Consider the following 12,532-nt stretch of genomic DNA (forward strand, 5'->3'; position numbering starts at 1 on the left):
TGAATAAATAAAAGACTTAATTTAAAGCGTAAAGTAAATAATGATAATGAATTTGCGATAAATAAAAGTGCGATAAAATAAACTTGCGATAATTAAAAAGTACGATAATTAAAAGTTCAATTAAATACAATAACAAAAAATAAAAGTGCGATAATTAGAAGTGCAATTAAATATAAAATAAAGGAAATTAAATATGAAATAAAAGAATTATGCTTATTTAAACTTCCGTAATCATGATGTTTGACGTGTTGATTTTAGTTTTATGCCCATGGGTTAATTGTCCTTTGTCCTGGATTATTTAACATATCCGTCTGGTTTTTGTCCATAACAGTCCATCAGTCATAAATATAAAGTGCGAGTGTCCTCGTCAAATTATCCTTATACCCGAAGTTAAATATTCCAACTAATTGGGGACTTAAACTGTAACAAGATTTTAATACTTTGTTTAATAATTACACCAGGATGTCGACTGAGTGTAACCCAAGGTTTTAATACTTTGTTATCAATTATGCCAAGTGTCCTTGTACATAATTTCACCCCTGTTTTAATAATTCTAGTGGCTATTAATCCATTCCCGTGTCCGGTTAAATGAACGATTATTCGTACATATAAATATCCCGCCCATCGTGTCCGATTGAGTGTATATGGTTATTTATAGGGACGTCCAATTGTAAATCTTTATATTAAAATTAACAAACTATCATTTAGTTAAACAAATATAAAGCCCATTAATAGCCATAGTCTAATTTCCACAAGTGTCGTTCTTTTGTCCAAACTCCAATTATGGTACAAAGCCCAATTACCCAATTTTAGTAATTAGCCCAACATCATGATTACATCGTTTTAAATAAGCATAATAATAACTTAGCTACGAGACATTAAATTAAAAAGGTTGAACATAACTTACAATGATTAAAAATAGCGTAGCATTACCCGGACAGAATTTCGACTTACACCCTTACAACATTCGCTAACACACCCTTATTATTAGGATTTAAAATTAAAATTAAAATTAAAATATAAATTATATATACATATACTACGTTTAAGTGAAGAAGAAAAAGATGTGTTTTTACGTTCACCAAACTGCGAATTTATAGGCCTGTGGGCCTGGAAAATATGCTCATGCGATCGCATGGAGTTTCTTCCTCCAGGCCATGCGATCGCATGGCCAGCTGGGGAGACTCAAAAGTCTTTGTTTTTTTATGCCGACGGTTTTTAAATATAATATAATATATATATTAATTTTAAGAATTAATTATATATTATATTATATTCATGTGCATAGTTGACTTGAAATTTTTAGTCCGTTGCGTCGAGCGTTGAGAGTTGACTCTGGTCCCGGTTTCGGATTTTCGAGCGTCCTTGCGTACAATTTAATATCTTGTACTTTGCGTTTTGAATCTTGTACTCTTGTAATTTCGAGACGTTTCTTATCAATAACTGGAACCTCTTTGATTGTAATTTGTTCTTTTGAGCTTTTTGGTCATTTGCGTCTTTAATTCGTCGAATCTGTCTTTTGTCTTCACCTTTTATTATTTAAACGAATATCACTTGTAAATAGAACAATTGCAACTAAAAGCTTGTCTTTCTTGAGGAATAATGCTATGAAATATATGTTCGTTTTTAGCATTATCAAATATTCTCACACTTGAGCTTTGCTTGTCCTCAAGCAATATAGTCTTGAAATACTAGAATCACTTCTTTATTCTTCACACTTTGTACATCAGTGATTTCTTTACGGCGGTATAAACAATGGTAGTAACGTTGTGGTTTACAGTCCCACATGACTATAAAAATTTAGATCCTTTAAGAAATTGGATCTTTATGAAAACATTTGATCTTTTTGAAAATTCAATCTAGCTTTTACCCTAGATAAGTTTTCCGGAATAACCCTTCACCGGTGTTTGCAAAATATTTTTGTGGGTTTGGTGGGTTTCAGATTTGAAAATTTTATCTCAAAACTTGTGATTTTGTGTCACCCACTTGCTAACCTTGTATTGGGAAACAACACGTCCAGTATACTTGCTCCGTATATTACCTTTCGGTAAACTACCGTCCGGTTGTAAAGGAAAGCGTTTGAACAAGCAACTGTTAAGGCAATGTCCCCTGACATGCTTTTAATTATGGTCTATAATGTGTCGGACGCAATTACTATCCTTGGTAGGAGCAATAGTAAAGCTCACCCTTATGATTTTTTGGTCTGGCACAAGGTCCTGTCTTTGACCATGCTATGCAACCACCGTTCTTACAGTTGACACCCGATTTGGTTCAGGTGACCTAATGAATTCCAGGTGAATTCCTAGGATTTTACGTTCAATGGTAATGAACGCATTGAAAATGGGTTTTCAGAAAACAAATCGGTTTGTAATTTTGATCAAAATATTTTCTCGTTCAAGCTCGAGTTTAGATATCATTAAATTCCATGAGTTTGTAATTCTCAATCTTTAAGGTCAATCTCTAGGATTGAGTAATATCAGTCTTAAAAGCTGATTTTTGATCTTTAAAGGAGATTATCCTTTCTGGGGATCTGATTTATTAGTCTTATCAAGCTAATTTGCACTGTGCCCCCCATTGTACGAGACAGATCCTCTCATGGTTAAGATAAGTCTGACCACTTGGCGACCCTGTTTGATGCTGAGGTCCGTGGATTTCCTGCTGATTTTAGTGATGACTTTTCTAGATTTTTTGTCAACCTACAGCTGGTCTGGACGACAACTTCATGACCTAAATCAAGAAGCGCGTGTCTTTTTCGGAAGACTTTACTTCCTTTAAATGATGGATTTGATTCATCGTGTAGATCCATCTTTCTTTCAAATATATTACAGTAAATCGGGTAAAACTGTTTAGTTTAGTCCAAAGCAAAAGTATCTTCAATTATTTGTTACAGAAATATGTGATATATGTTTAAGATAACTTGGTAATTTTTCCCACACTTGGCTTTTATTTTCCTTTTTATTGTCCTCTATTTCATTTTAAATGAATTTTAACATTTTGGTTTGTTTCTCAATTTATGTCCTTTCTGAGGTAACAATAATTTCGGTGTTAACACCTAGTTTTATCGTTCATAAATATGTATAAACATGATTTTGAGTTCATTTAATTGAAAATTTTGAAAAATTTTACTAGAATTGGGTAGTCAGTATATAAGACTAGGGCTGTTCTTTATCAGAGAGTACTAGATTCTAATACAACTACTACTTTACTAGTATTTCTAATGGTAACCAAGTGTATAAAGTAAAAATTTTAAAATTCGAAAGAATTTAACCCCTTCCCACACTTAAGATCTTGCAATGCCCTCATTTGCAAGAAATCAGTAACAATTTAAATTATTGAGGGTGATTAGTGTGAAAATGATTAAATTTTACCAAAGTTTCCAAACATATTGGCGTTTGTTTGCTGAATGATAAATGGTGCATATCATTTGTTCATTCCGTCTGTTGTTACATCACATTTATCTTGTCGTCAAAATTAGTAGCTTTTGCTGAACTTAATGCCAGTCTTTGAAAATGCGCTGTTTTACCCTGTTTTGTACAATTTACAATATACATACATACAAATATAAACATGCATGGCAATTTGAAATGGGACTTAATATCCCACTTTCAAATCCTAAATGTGAAATATTAGTACACAATAATAATAAAAATGGTAAAGATTACTTAAGTATATTCAATAACATAAGTTTAAACATGAATAAGTAAAAAGATAAAAACATAAAAATCATATAAATAACCAAATGGAACCAAATCAGTCTGAATAGGGGTTCCAGTTCATCTCATCAGGTGGGTTCCATTGTTGGTTATAGGTGTTCTGATAGGCTTGGTTATAGTCATACCGGTTAAAGGGTGGTCGGATATCGGGGCTGTGTGGCGAAAAATGAGCAGGTCGAGTAGGTACATAGTTATTTGGTACCTGATATGATAGCTGGCTCATGATTTGGTGCTGATGAACTACCCAGCTATCGTGTTGGCATCACCTATAATCCTTGTATACTCGCTCGGAGTTCCACTGCTCATACATACTATGTCTGGCTGCGTTCGTCATTGCTTCCTCATCTATACGAACGTGGACGTCAAGAATAGCATCTCGAAAGACATCCCTAATGTCTTCCGCCTCCTCCATTTCCTCGTCTGAGCCTCTCTCTACCTGAGGATGAGATCCCTCATAGGGTACTGCCTGGTTACGTCTACTTTTCAATACCTTAGCACCCACATAAACTTTCAATCCTAAGGGCTCAACCTGTTCTTTACAAAGCTGTAATGGACCCCCTTGGTTCCTATCAACACCTAAATACTCTCCAATGAGAGTAACAAAAATACCTCCTCCTATTATACTCCCGTCCTGCATTCCCTCTACCATTTTAGATAAATAAAAAGCAACACAGTAAGGGATATTGACAAAGCTTCTAGGATCCCGAATACACTTTAGGTAGAATAAATCATGTAAGGTAATTTTTTCTTTATTGTGACCTCTCTGTGTAATCGAGTTAGCTAAAAATCTATGAATAATACGAAGCTCGGCTCTGTCAATATGTGTATAGGAGTGTCCTCCTGCTCGTGTAAAAACATCAAAATGTGACATACGCCTCCAAATGGCGTCAGCGTCAAAGTTGCTATCTACCCTTTCACCATAATGAATCAAATTTGTACAATCGGGTAATAGCAACTCACCAGGAGTATATATCTGTAAGGCCCTGGCCATGTCCAGCATGGACATTCTGTACATCCTACCGCCAAGGATAAACCTAAGAAATCTTCTATCATCTATTCTAACTATATTCCTATCAAGTGATACAGTACTCATCAACTCAACACACCATTCCTTATAAACAGGTCTACGAATGGTGAAGAGACGTTCCCAATCTGTAAAAGAAGAACTGCCATACCTTTGAACCAAAAGTTGTCTAACACGATCAGCTAGATGGACCGTTTCCAAAGGGGCCCAATCGATTACCCTTGGCACCTCTACATTTTTTGTTACCAATTTGAATTTGTTCCTTTGATATGTCTCGTAATCTCTCCATCTCCTATCAAATCTCAGATTAGGATGCAGAGTGTGCTCAAGAATCTTTGGGAATTCTACTGGCGGCCTCATTGGGAATACTATGAATTCATCAACAAACTGTACCGGATCATAATAAGGTACGTGCTGATCAGGCTGTTGTTGTTGTTCCTGTTGTGGTTGTTGTTCCTGTTACATTTCTGGTTCTGGTTCTGGTGCTGGTCGTCTAGATGATGATGCTCCTGAACCTCCAGTATCGGCTTTCTGCAAAACACATTAAACACAAAATTTGTGCATCCAAATATGCATTAGTGTTAGTAAAATAACAACTTAAAACAATCGCTATAACATGTTAAATCAAAATTAAACTTATACACATTTTCACAATTTTTCACAATTCTACACTTTTCAAATAAGCACATATGAAAATGTATATAAAATTCATAAGCATTTAACTCAAATAACATGTCAAAATAGTCATTACTAATAATTAAACAAGTCTCAAATGGCAAATATATCAAATTAATCAAGTTCATGAATTTTGGACTTAAAAAGTCCACTTTAATCTCTAAAATTCATGTTTAGGATCAATGTTTGGATCATTTAACTATCTAAACATGTTACACTACTCAATTTAGCAATAATTCATGACAAAAATCGGCCATAACCTGTTTATATCAAAAACCCCCAAATTGCTCAAGAACACAAACCCTAGATTTCTAAAATTTTTGAAGTTTTTGGCTTCAAATCATGTTAAATAGCATCAATCTAGGTTATACATGCATAAAATACTAACAATTTAACACTAATTACACTAGAAATTAACAAAATTGCATTAGGTAAAAAAATTGGTAATTATCACAAAAACTAGGAATTTATAGAGTTTATGGGTGTAATTTTTACCATTTTGCTGAAGAATGAGAATCTAGGCATGATTAGGGCAAGAAAAATGACGAATTACGGTGGATTTTGGTGAATTTTGATGAAGATTTGAGAGTATTTTCGTGTATGTTGTGTATGTTTTGTGGAGAAAGCAGAGCAGCAAGCTGTATGTATCAGGCCTGTTTTCCAGCTCCATGCGATCGCATGGAGTTGGAGTGCAATACCCATGCGATCGCATGGGTATCCGGGAACAGTGTTTTCAGCTTTTTTTTTTTTTTTATAAAACCTTATACTTTATAAAACATAAAATTAATAAAATTTTAAAATTTTGTTTCTTTTTTGGATGAGGGCGTTTCGGATCGTTGTCCTAGTCCGTCTCTCGACAAAATTTTAAAATTTGTCAATTTAAAGCGCGGTTTTAAAAGCAAAGATTTTTGGGTTTTTTTAATGTTTTTGGCATACTTTAATTCAATAAGATTAAAAATAATGATAATAAAAGTTCTCGTCCCTCCCTCGGGTAAAGCAATTTCGGTTCAACGACCTAGTCTTCAACTCATGACGAATTTTAAAAATCATATTTTTAACTTAGCGAAATAAAGTAAATTTTTGTTTTTAAATTCACACCAAACTTAAATTTAAAATGCATAAAATTAAAAATTCACACCAAACTTAATTAAAAATTTATATTATAAATTCACACCAAACTTATATTATATTTTTGTTTTTATACATACAAACTTATATTAAAAAGATTAATTTTTCAAATATTTACAATTTTAAATATATTAATTTTAAAAAAATTACAATATTATTTTAATTTTTATATATTTATTTTTAAAACATGGTAAAAATAAAATTAAAAATCTTTTTGGCTTTTATCCCACTTTAATCAATCAAATATTATCAAAAATATACGCCCCTCTTTTCGATAAAGTAATTTCGGTTCCATGACCTAATTTAACTCATGACGAATTTTTGAAATATTTTGGGTTGATTGATTAAAGATATTTATACCTTAAGAATAAACGTTAAATTTCGGAGTGATGTAATAAATTTTTGTATGATATCAATAATTTCAGTCGCCAAACCTAATTTTATTCAATACCAATTTAATACTTTATAGCGAACAAATTAGCGTTTATTATCAAAAGGTTAAAAATAAAAATAAAAAATAAAAACTGTACAGACTTACCTGTGAGATAGTATTCTTAGTTATATGATCTATCCCATTCATAAGATAGTCGGTTTAATTGGTTTTCCATAGCTACATAGGTGTAACCTCGAACATTCAGTGTTTTTTCTTCTAAACATATGAACGGTCCGTCTCTGCATAAAGTAACAAATTCGGTGTTTGAATAGGTTTGATTATTTGAACATTTACCTCCATGTGACCATTTTCCGCATTTGTGACATCTTTCTAGGTGTCGTGCTCTTCTTTTCGCTGCGGATTTTGATTTTCCTTTACCAAATTGTAACTTATTATCTTCGCATCTGGATTCTTTTCTTACTCCGTCCAATCTTTCTCTGATTACTGATACTAGTTCACTCGGAAGTGTGTCATTATTACGTTTAGTGATCAAAGCGTGTAGCATTAGACCATGGTTTAGTTAACAGGAAGTCTTCATTTCCTAAAAAAATAAAAATTCAGAATGGGGGGAGAAGACTAGTTCTTTAGGGTCTGCTAGGGAAAGACCATTCGGGTTCCATTTTCGAGAACTACACGAAAACAGACAATCTAACTCTAACAGAAATACATATTATCCTTTAAAGACTTGATTCTCCCCACATTTAGTTAGCTGTGGTATCGAAATTGTGATTAACTTCATTGTCGATTTCCATTGGACTATCTATGTAATGTTTAACTCTGTGAGCATTAACCTTAAATTCAATCCCATTTGAATTTATTAATTCTATCGTTCCGTATGAAAAAACTCTTTTGACTATGAATGGTCCAGACCATCTTGATTTCAATTTTCCAGGAAATAGCTTGAATCGTGAATTGAAAAGAAGAACTCTGTCTCCTTCTTTGAATTCTTTTGAACTTCTGATTCTTTTATCATGCCATTTCTTTGTTCTTTCTTTATAGATTAATGAATTTTCGTATGCTTCATGTCTTAATTCTTTTAATTCGTTTAATTGACTTAACCGTAGACGTCCAACTTCATGTAAATCAAGATTACATGTCTTCAAAGCCCAAAATGCTTTGTGTTCAATTTCTACTGGAAGATGACATGCTTTTCCATAAACGAGTCTAAAAGGTGTGGTTCCAATTGGAGTTTTGTAGGCTGTTCTAAAAGCCCAGAGTGCATCCTCCAATTTAATGGACCATTCCTTCGGATTTGATCATACGGTTTTTTCTAGAATACGTTTTAAAGCTCGGTTGGTATTTTCAACTTGTCCACTTGTTTGTGGATGATATGCGGTGGAGATTTTATGAGTTACTCCATATCTTTTGAGAACTTTCTCAAGTTGATTATTACAGAAATGAGTACCCCGATCACTTATTAAAGCTTTCGGTGTTCCAAACCTTGCAAAAAGTCGTTTTAAAAAGTTGACTACAACTCGTGCATCGTTAGTTGGGAGAGCTTGTGCTTCCGCCCATTTAGATACATAATCAATGGCTACGAGAATATAGAGATTATTATGAGATTTTGGAAATGGACCCATAAAGTCAATACCCCAAATCTCAAATACTTCACATACTTGAATGACATTTTGTGGCATTTCATCACGTTGACTTATTTTTCCGGCTCTTTGACATGCATCACAGGATTTTCAAAGAAGGTGTGCGTCTTTGTAAATTGTAGGCCAATAGAATCCAGCATCATAAACTTTTCTTGCTGTTAGTTGAGGCCCATAATGCCCTCCTGTTGGTCCTGTGTGACAATGGTTTAAAATTTTACTAGCTTCATCTCCGAATACACATCGGCGTATTATTTCATCTGGACAACTTTTAAACAGATGTGGATCTTCCCAGAAATAGTGTTTTATATCACTGAAGAATTTCTTTCGTTTTTGGTACGATAATCCTTTTTCAAGGAATCCACATACTAAATAGTTTGCATAGTCTGCAAACCATGGAATTTCATTATAATCTATCTTCAATAGATATTCATCAGGAAAGTTGTCTTGTATGGCCGATTCATTTAGAACTTCTAATTCAGGATTTTCAAGACGAGAAAGATGATCAGCGGCGAGATTTTCTGCTCCTCTTTTATCTCGGATTTCAATATCGAACTCTTGTAAGAGTAAGATCCAACGGATTAATCTTGGTTTGGCATCTTGTTTCGAAAATAGGTATCTAAGAGCAGAATGGTCGGTATAGACCACCGTTTTTGCTAGAACGAGATATGAACGAAATTTGTCAAAAGCAAAGACAATAGCAAGGAGTTCTTTTTCAGTAGTTGTGTAATTCATTTGTGCTCCTTGTAACGTCTTACTAGCATAATATATAGGTTGAAATCGTTTTTCAATCCTTTGTCCTAAAACGGCTCCCATTGCAAAATCACTTGCATCGCACATTAGTTCAAACGGTAAATTCCAATTCGGTGTTATCATGTTCAGCGCATTAGTGAGTTTCTCTTTAAGAATATTAAAAGATTTGATGCATTCATCTGAAAAGATGAATGGAGCATCCTTTTCTAGGAGTTTATTCATAGGAGTGACAATTTTAGAAAAATCTTTTGTGAAACGTCGGTAAAAATCGGCATGCCCTAGAAAACTCCTAACTCCTCTAACATTGGTGGGATGTGGAAGTTTAGCAATTACATCTACTTTAGCTCTATCCACTTCAATTCCTTCTTTTGAAATTTTATGTCCAAGAACGATGCCTTCTTTAACCATGAAATGGCATTTCCCCCAATTAAGAACTAGATTTGATTGTTCACATCTAATAAGCATTCGTTCAAGATTAGCTAGACATGATTCAAAAGTATCACCGAAGACTGAAAAGTCATCCATGAAAACTTCCATGCATTCTTCTATCATGTCGTGAAAAATCGCCATCATGCACCTTTGAAAGGTTGCAGGGGCGTTGCAAAGTCCAAATGGCATGCGTTTGTAAGAAAAAGTACCATAAGGGCACGTGAACATGGTTTTCTCTTGATCTTCTGGTGCTATTGGAATTTGAAAATATCCGGAAAATCCATCAAGAAAATAATAGTAACTGTTTCCGGCTAATCTTTCCAACATTTGATCAATAAAAGGTAAGGGAAAGTGATCTTTTCTGGTGGCGTCATTTAATTTTCTATAATCAATACACACACGCCATCCTGTTACAGTCCTAGTAGGAATAAGCTCATTTTTTTCATTTGTAATGACAGTCATGCCACCCTTCTTAGGCACGCATTGAACTGGGCTTACCCATGGACTATCAGAAATTGGATAAATTAAACCTGCATCTAGCAGTTTAATTATTTCTTTTTTAACAACATCTTGCATATTCGGATTTAGTCTTCGTTGGCATTGCACATACGTTTTATGACCTTCTTCCATAAGGATTTTATGTGTGCAATACGAAGGACTTATTCCTTTTATATCATGAATCTTCCATGCAATGGCTGGTTTATGAGCTTTCAACACAGAAATGAGTTGTGATTTCTCATTTTCAGTAAGAGAAGACGATATTATTACAGGTAATTCAGATTCACCATGTAAATAAGCGTATTCCAAATGGTTTGGAAGTGGCTTTAACTCTAATTTCGGAGGTTCTTCTATCGATGATTTATATCGATATCTGTCTTCTTCTTTTAGCATTTGAATTTCTTCTGTTGTTGGTTCATATCCATTAGCTATTAGTGTAGCTAACATTTCAGCTTCATCAATTGGTTCAGTTTCTTCTCCTGTTCCCTGTAATTCTGGAAATTCTTTTAATAATTCTGCATGTGAATCTATAGTTTGAATATAATAACATGTATCATCTGCAGATTGCGGTTGTTGCATTGCTCTATCAACTGAAAAGGTAACACTCTCATCCTCTATACTTAGGGTTAATTTCTTACCGAACACGTCTATCATTACTTTAGCCGTGTTTAAGAATGGTCTTCCTAATATGAGCGGAACTTTAGAATCTTCTTCCATGTCCAGAACAACAAAATCTACTGGAAATACTAAAGTACCAACTTTAACTAGCATGTTCTCCATTATCCCTCTAGGATATTTTATTGATCTATCGGCTAGTTGTACACTTATTCTTGTTGGTTTCAATTCTCCAAGGTCTAGTTTAGCGTATAATGAATACGGCATTAAATTTATACTAGCACCTAAGTCTGCCAATGCTTCTATTGAACTAAGACTACCCAGAAAACATGGAATTGTGAAACTTCCTGGATCAGATAATTTTTCTGGTATCTTATTCAACAGCACTGCTGAACAATTAGCATTCATAGTAACAGCCGAGAGTTCTTCCATTTTCTTTCTATTTGAGATTAGATCTTTCAGAAATTTAGCATATCTAGGCATTCCTGAAATCACATCAATGAAAGGAAGATTTACATTTATCTGTTTAAACATATCCAAGAATTTGGATTGCTCGGTGAAACGACCCGACCCAATCCATAGGGACGAATACAATAATATATGATTACATCGCGAGGCATTTGACCTCTATATGATACGTTTTATAAACATTGCATTCTTTTGAAAAGATATACCATAAATGAATATTTAAAATTCAACGTTTTCGACATCTGATGATTTCTACATATAGACAATCACCGTAAATAACAGTTTACAAGAATACTTCCGTTGACAATGCAGTTAAAATAAATACACGATGATGATTTTGTGAATGCAATGCTTCCTCGAATAAAACATGTATGACTCCATGCACATGGTTTCTATAACATATATTCAAACAGCGGAAGACTTCAAGGAACCTGAGAATAAACATGCTTTAAACGTCAACATAAAGTTGGTGAGATATAGGTTTAATGCTAGCAGCGTTATAAATATAGACCACAAGATTTCATATACATAAACGTTTTAATAAAAAATATTCTAAGTTGTTGAGCACTTGATAACCATACTTAACATTTAATCAACGTCGCATATTCCCTTTATTATGAAATCTTACTACACCGTACCAAGTGTAGTCACCGAAACGAAGTACTGTGCAACCGTTGAATACTGGTCGTCCAGTCCGGTTGGGGTTGTCAGGCCCGATAGATCTATCAACAGGATTCGCGTTTACAATACCTCATGTAAATAGTAGTTACCAAGTTACAGGGAAGTATGCCAGTGGTACAACTAAACGTAGAATATATATATTTTTAATCACTTGTGTCCATAACGTAAATCATAAAATGCATGTATTCTCATCTCGAAATATTTAGAGTTTAAAAGTGGGACTATATACTCACTTTTGCCTTGAAGGTATTTAACTCGACTTGGTCTCCGATAGATATCACGAACCTAACCATATATATATAATATATCAATATATTTTCTTTTCAAGTAATCGTTACATATATATATATATATATATATATATATATATATATATATATATATATATATATATATATATATATATATATATATATATATATATATACTTATAATACTTTTAATATTTTCTTAGTCCGTAGTTAGCAGTCCGATGTTAGTGGTCCACAATTAGTTGCTCAACAAAATAAATAAAGACCCC

The 12,532-nt window shown here is 33.6% G+C and overlaps 1 protein-coding gene across 1 annotated transcript in view; it reads left to right on the forward strand.

Annotated features, from left to right (window-relative positions):
* The window catches only part of LOC139900337 (uncharacterized), a 38,608-nt gene that overhangs the window by 11,320 nt on the left and 14,756 nt on the right, over positions 1–12,532 (forward strand). The window lies entirely within an intron of this gene.

The sequence above is a fragment of the Rutidosis leptorrhynchoides genome, chromosome 3 (assembly GCF_046630445.1).
Source record: "Rutidosis leptorrhynchoides isolate AG116_Rl617_1_P2 chromosome 3, CSIRO_AGI_Rlap_v1, whole genome shotgun sequence".
In the NCBI taxonomy this organism is placed as follows: domain Eukaryota; kingdom Viridiplantae; phylum Streptophyta; class Magnoliopsida; order Asterales; family Asteraceae; genus Rutidosis; species Rutidosis leptorrhynchoides.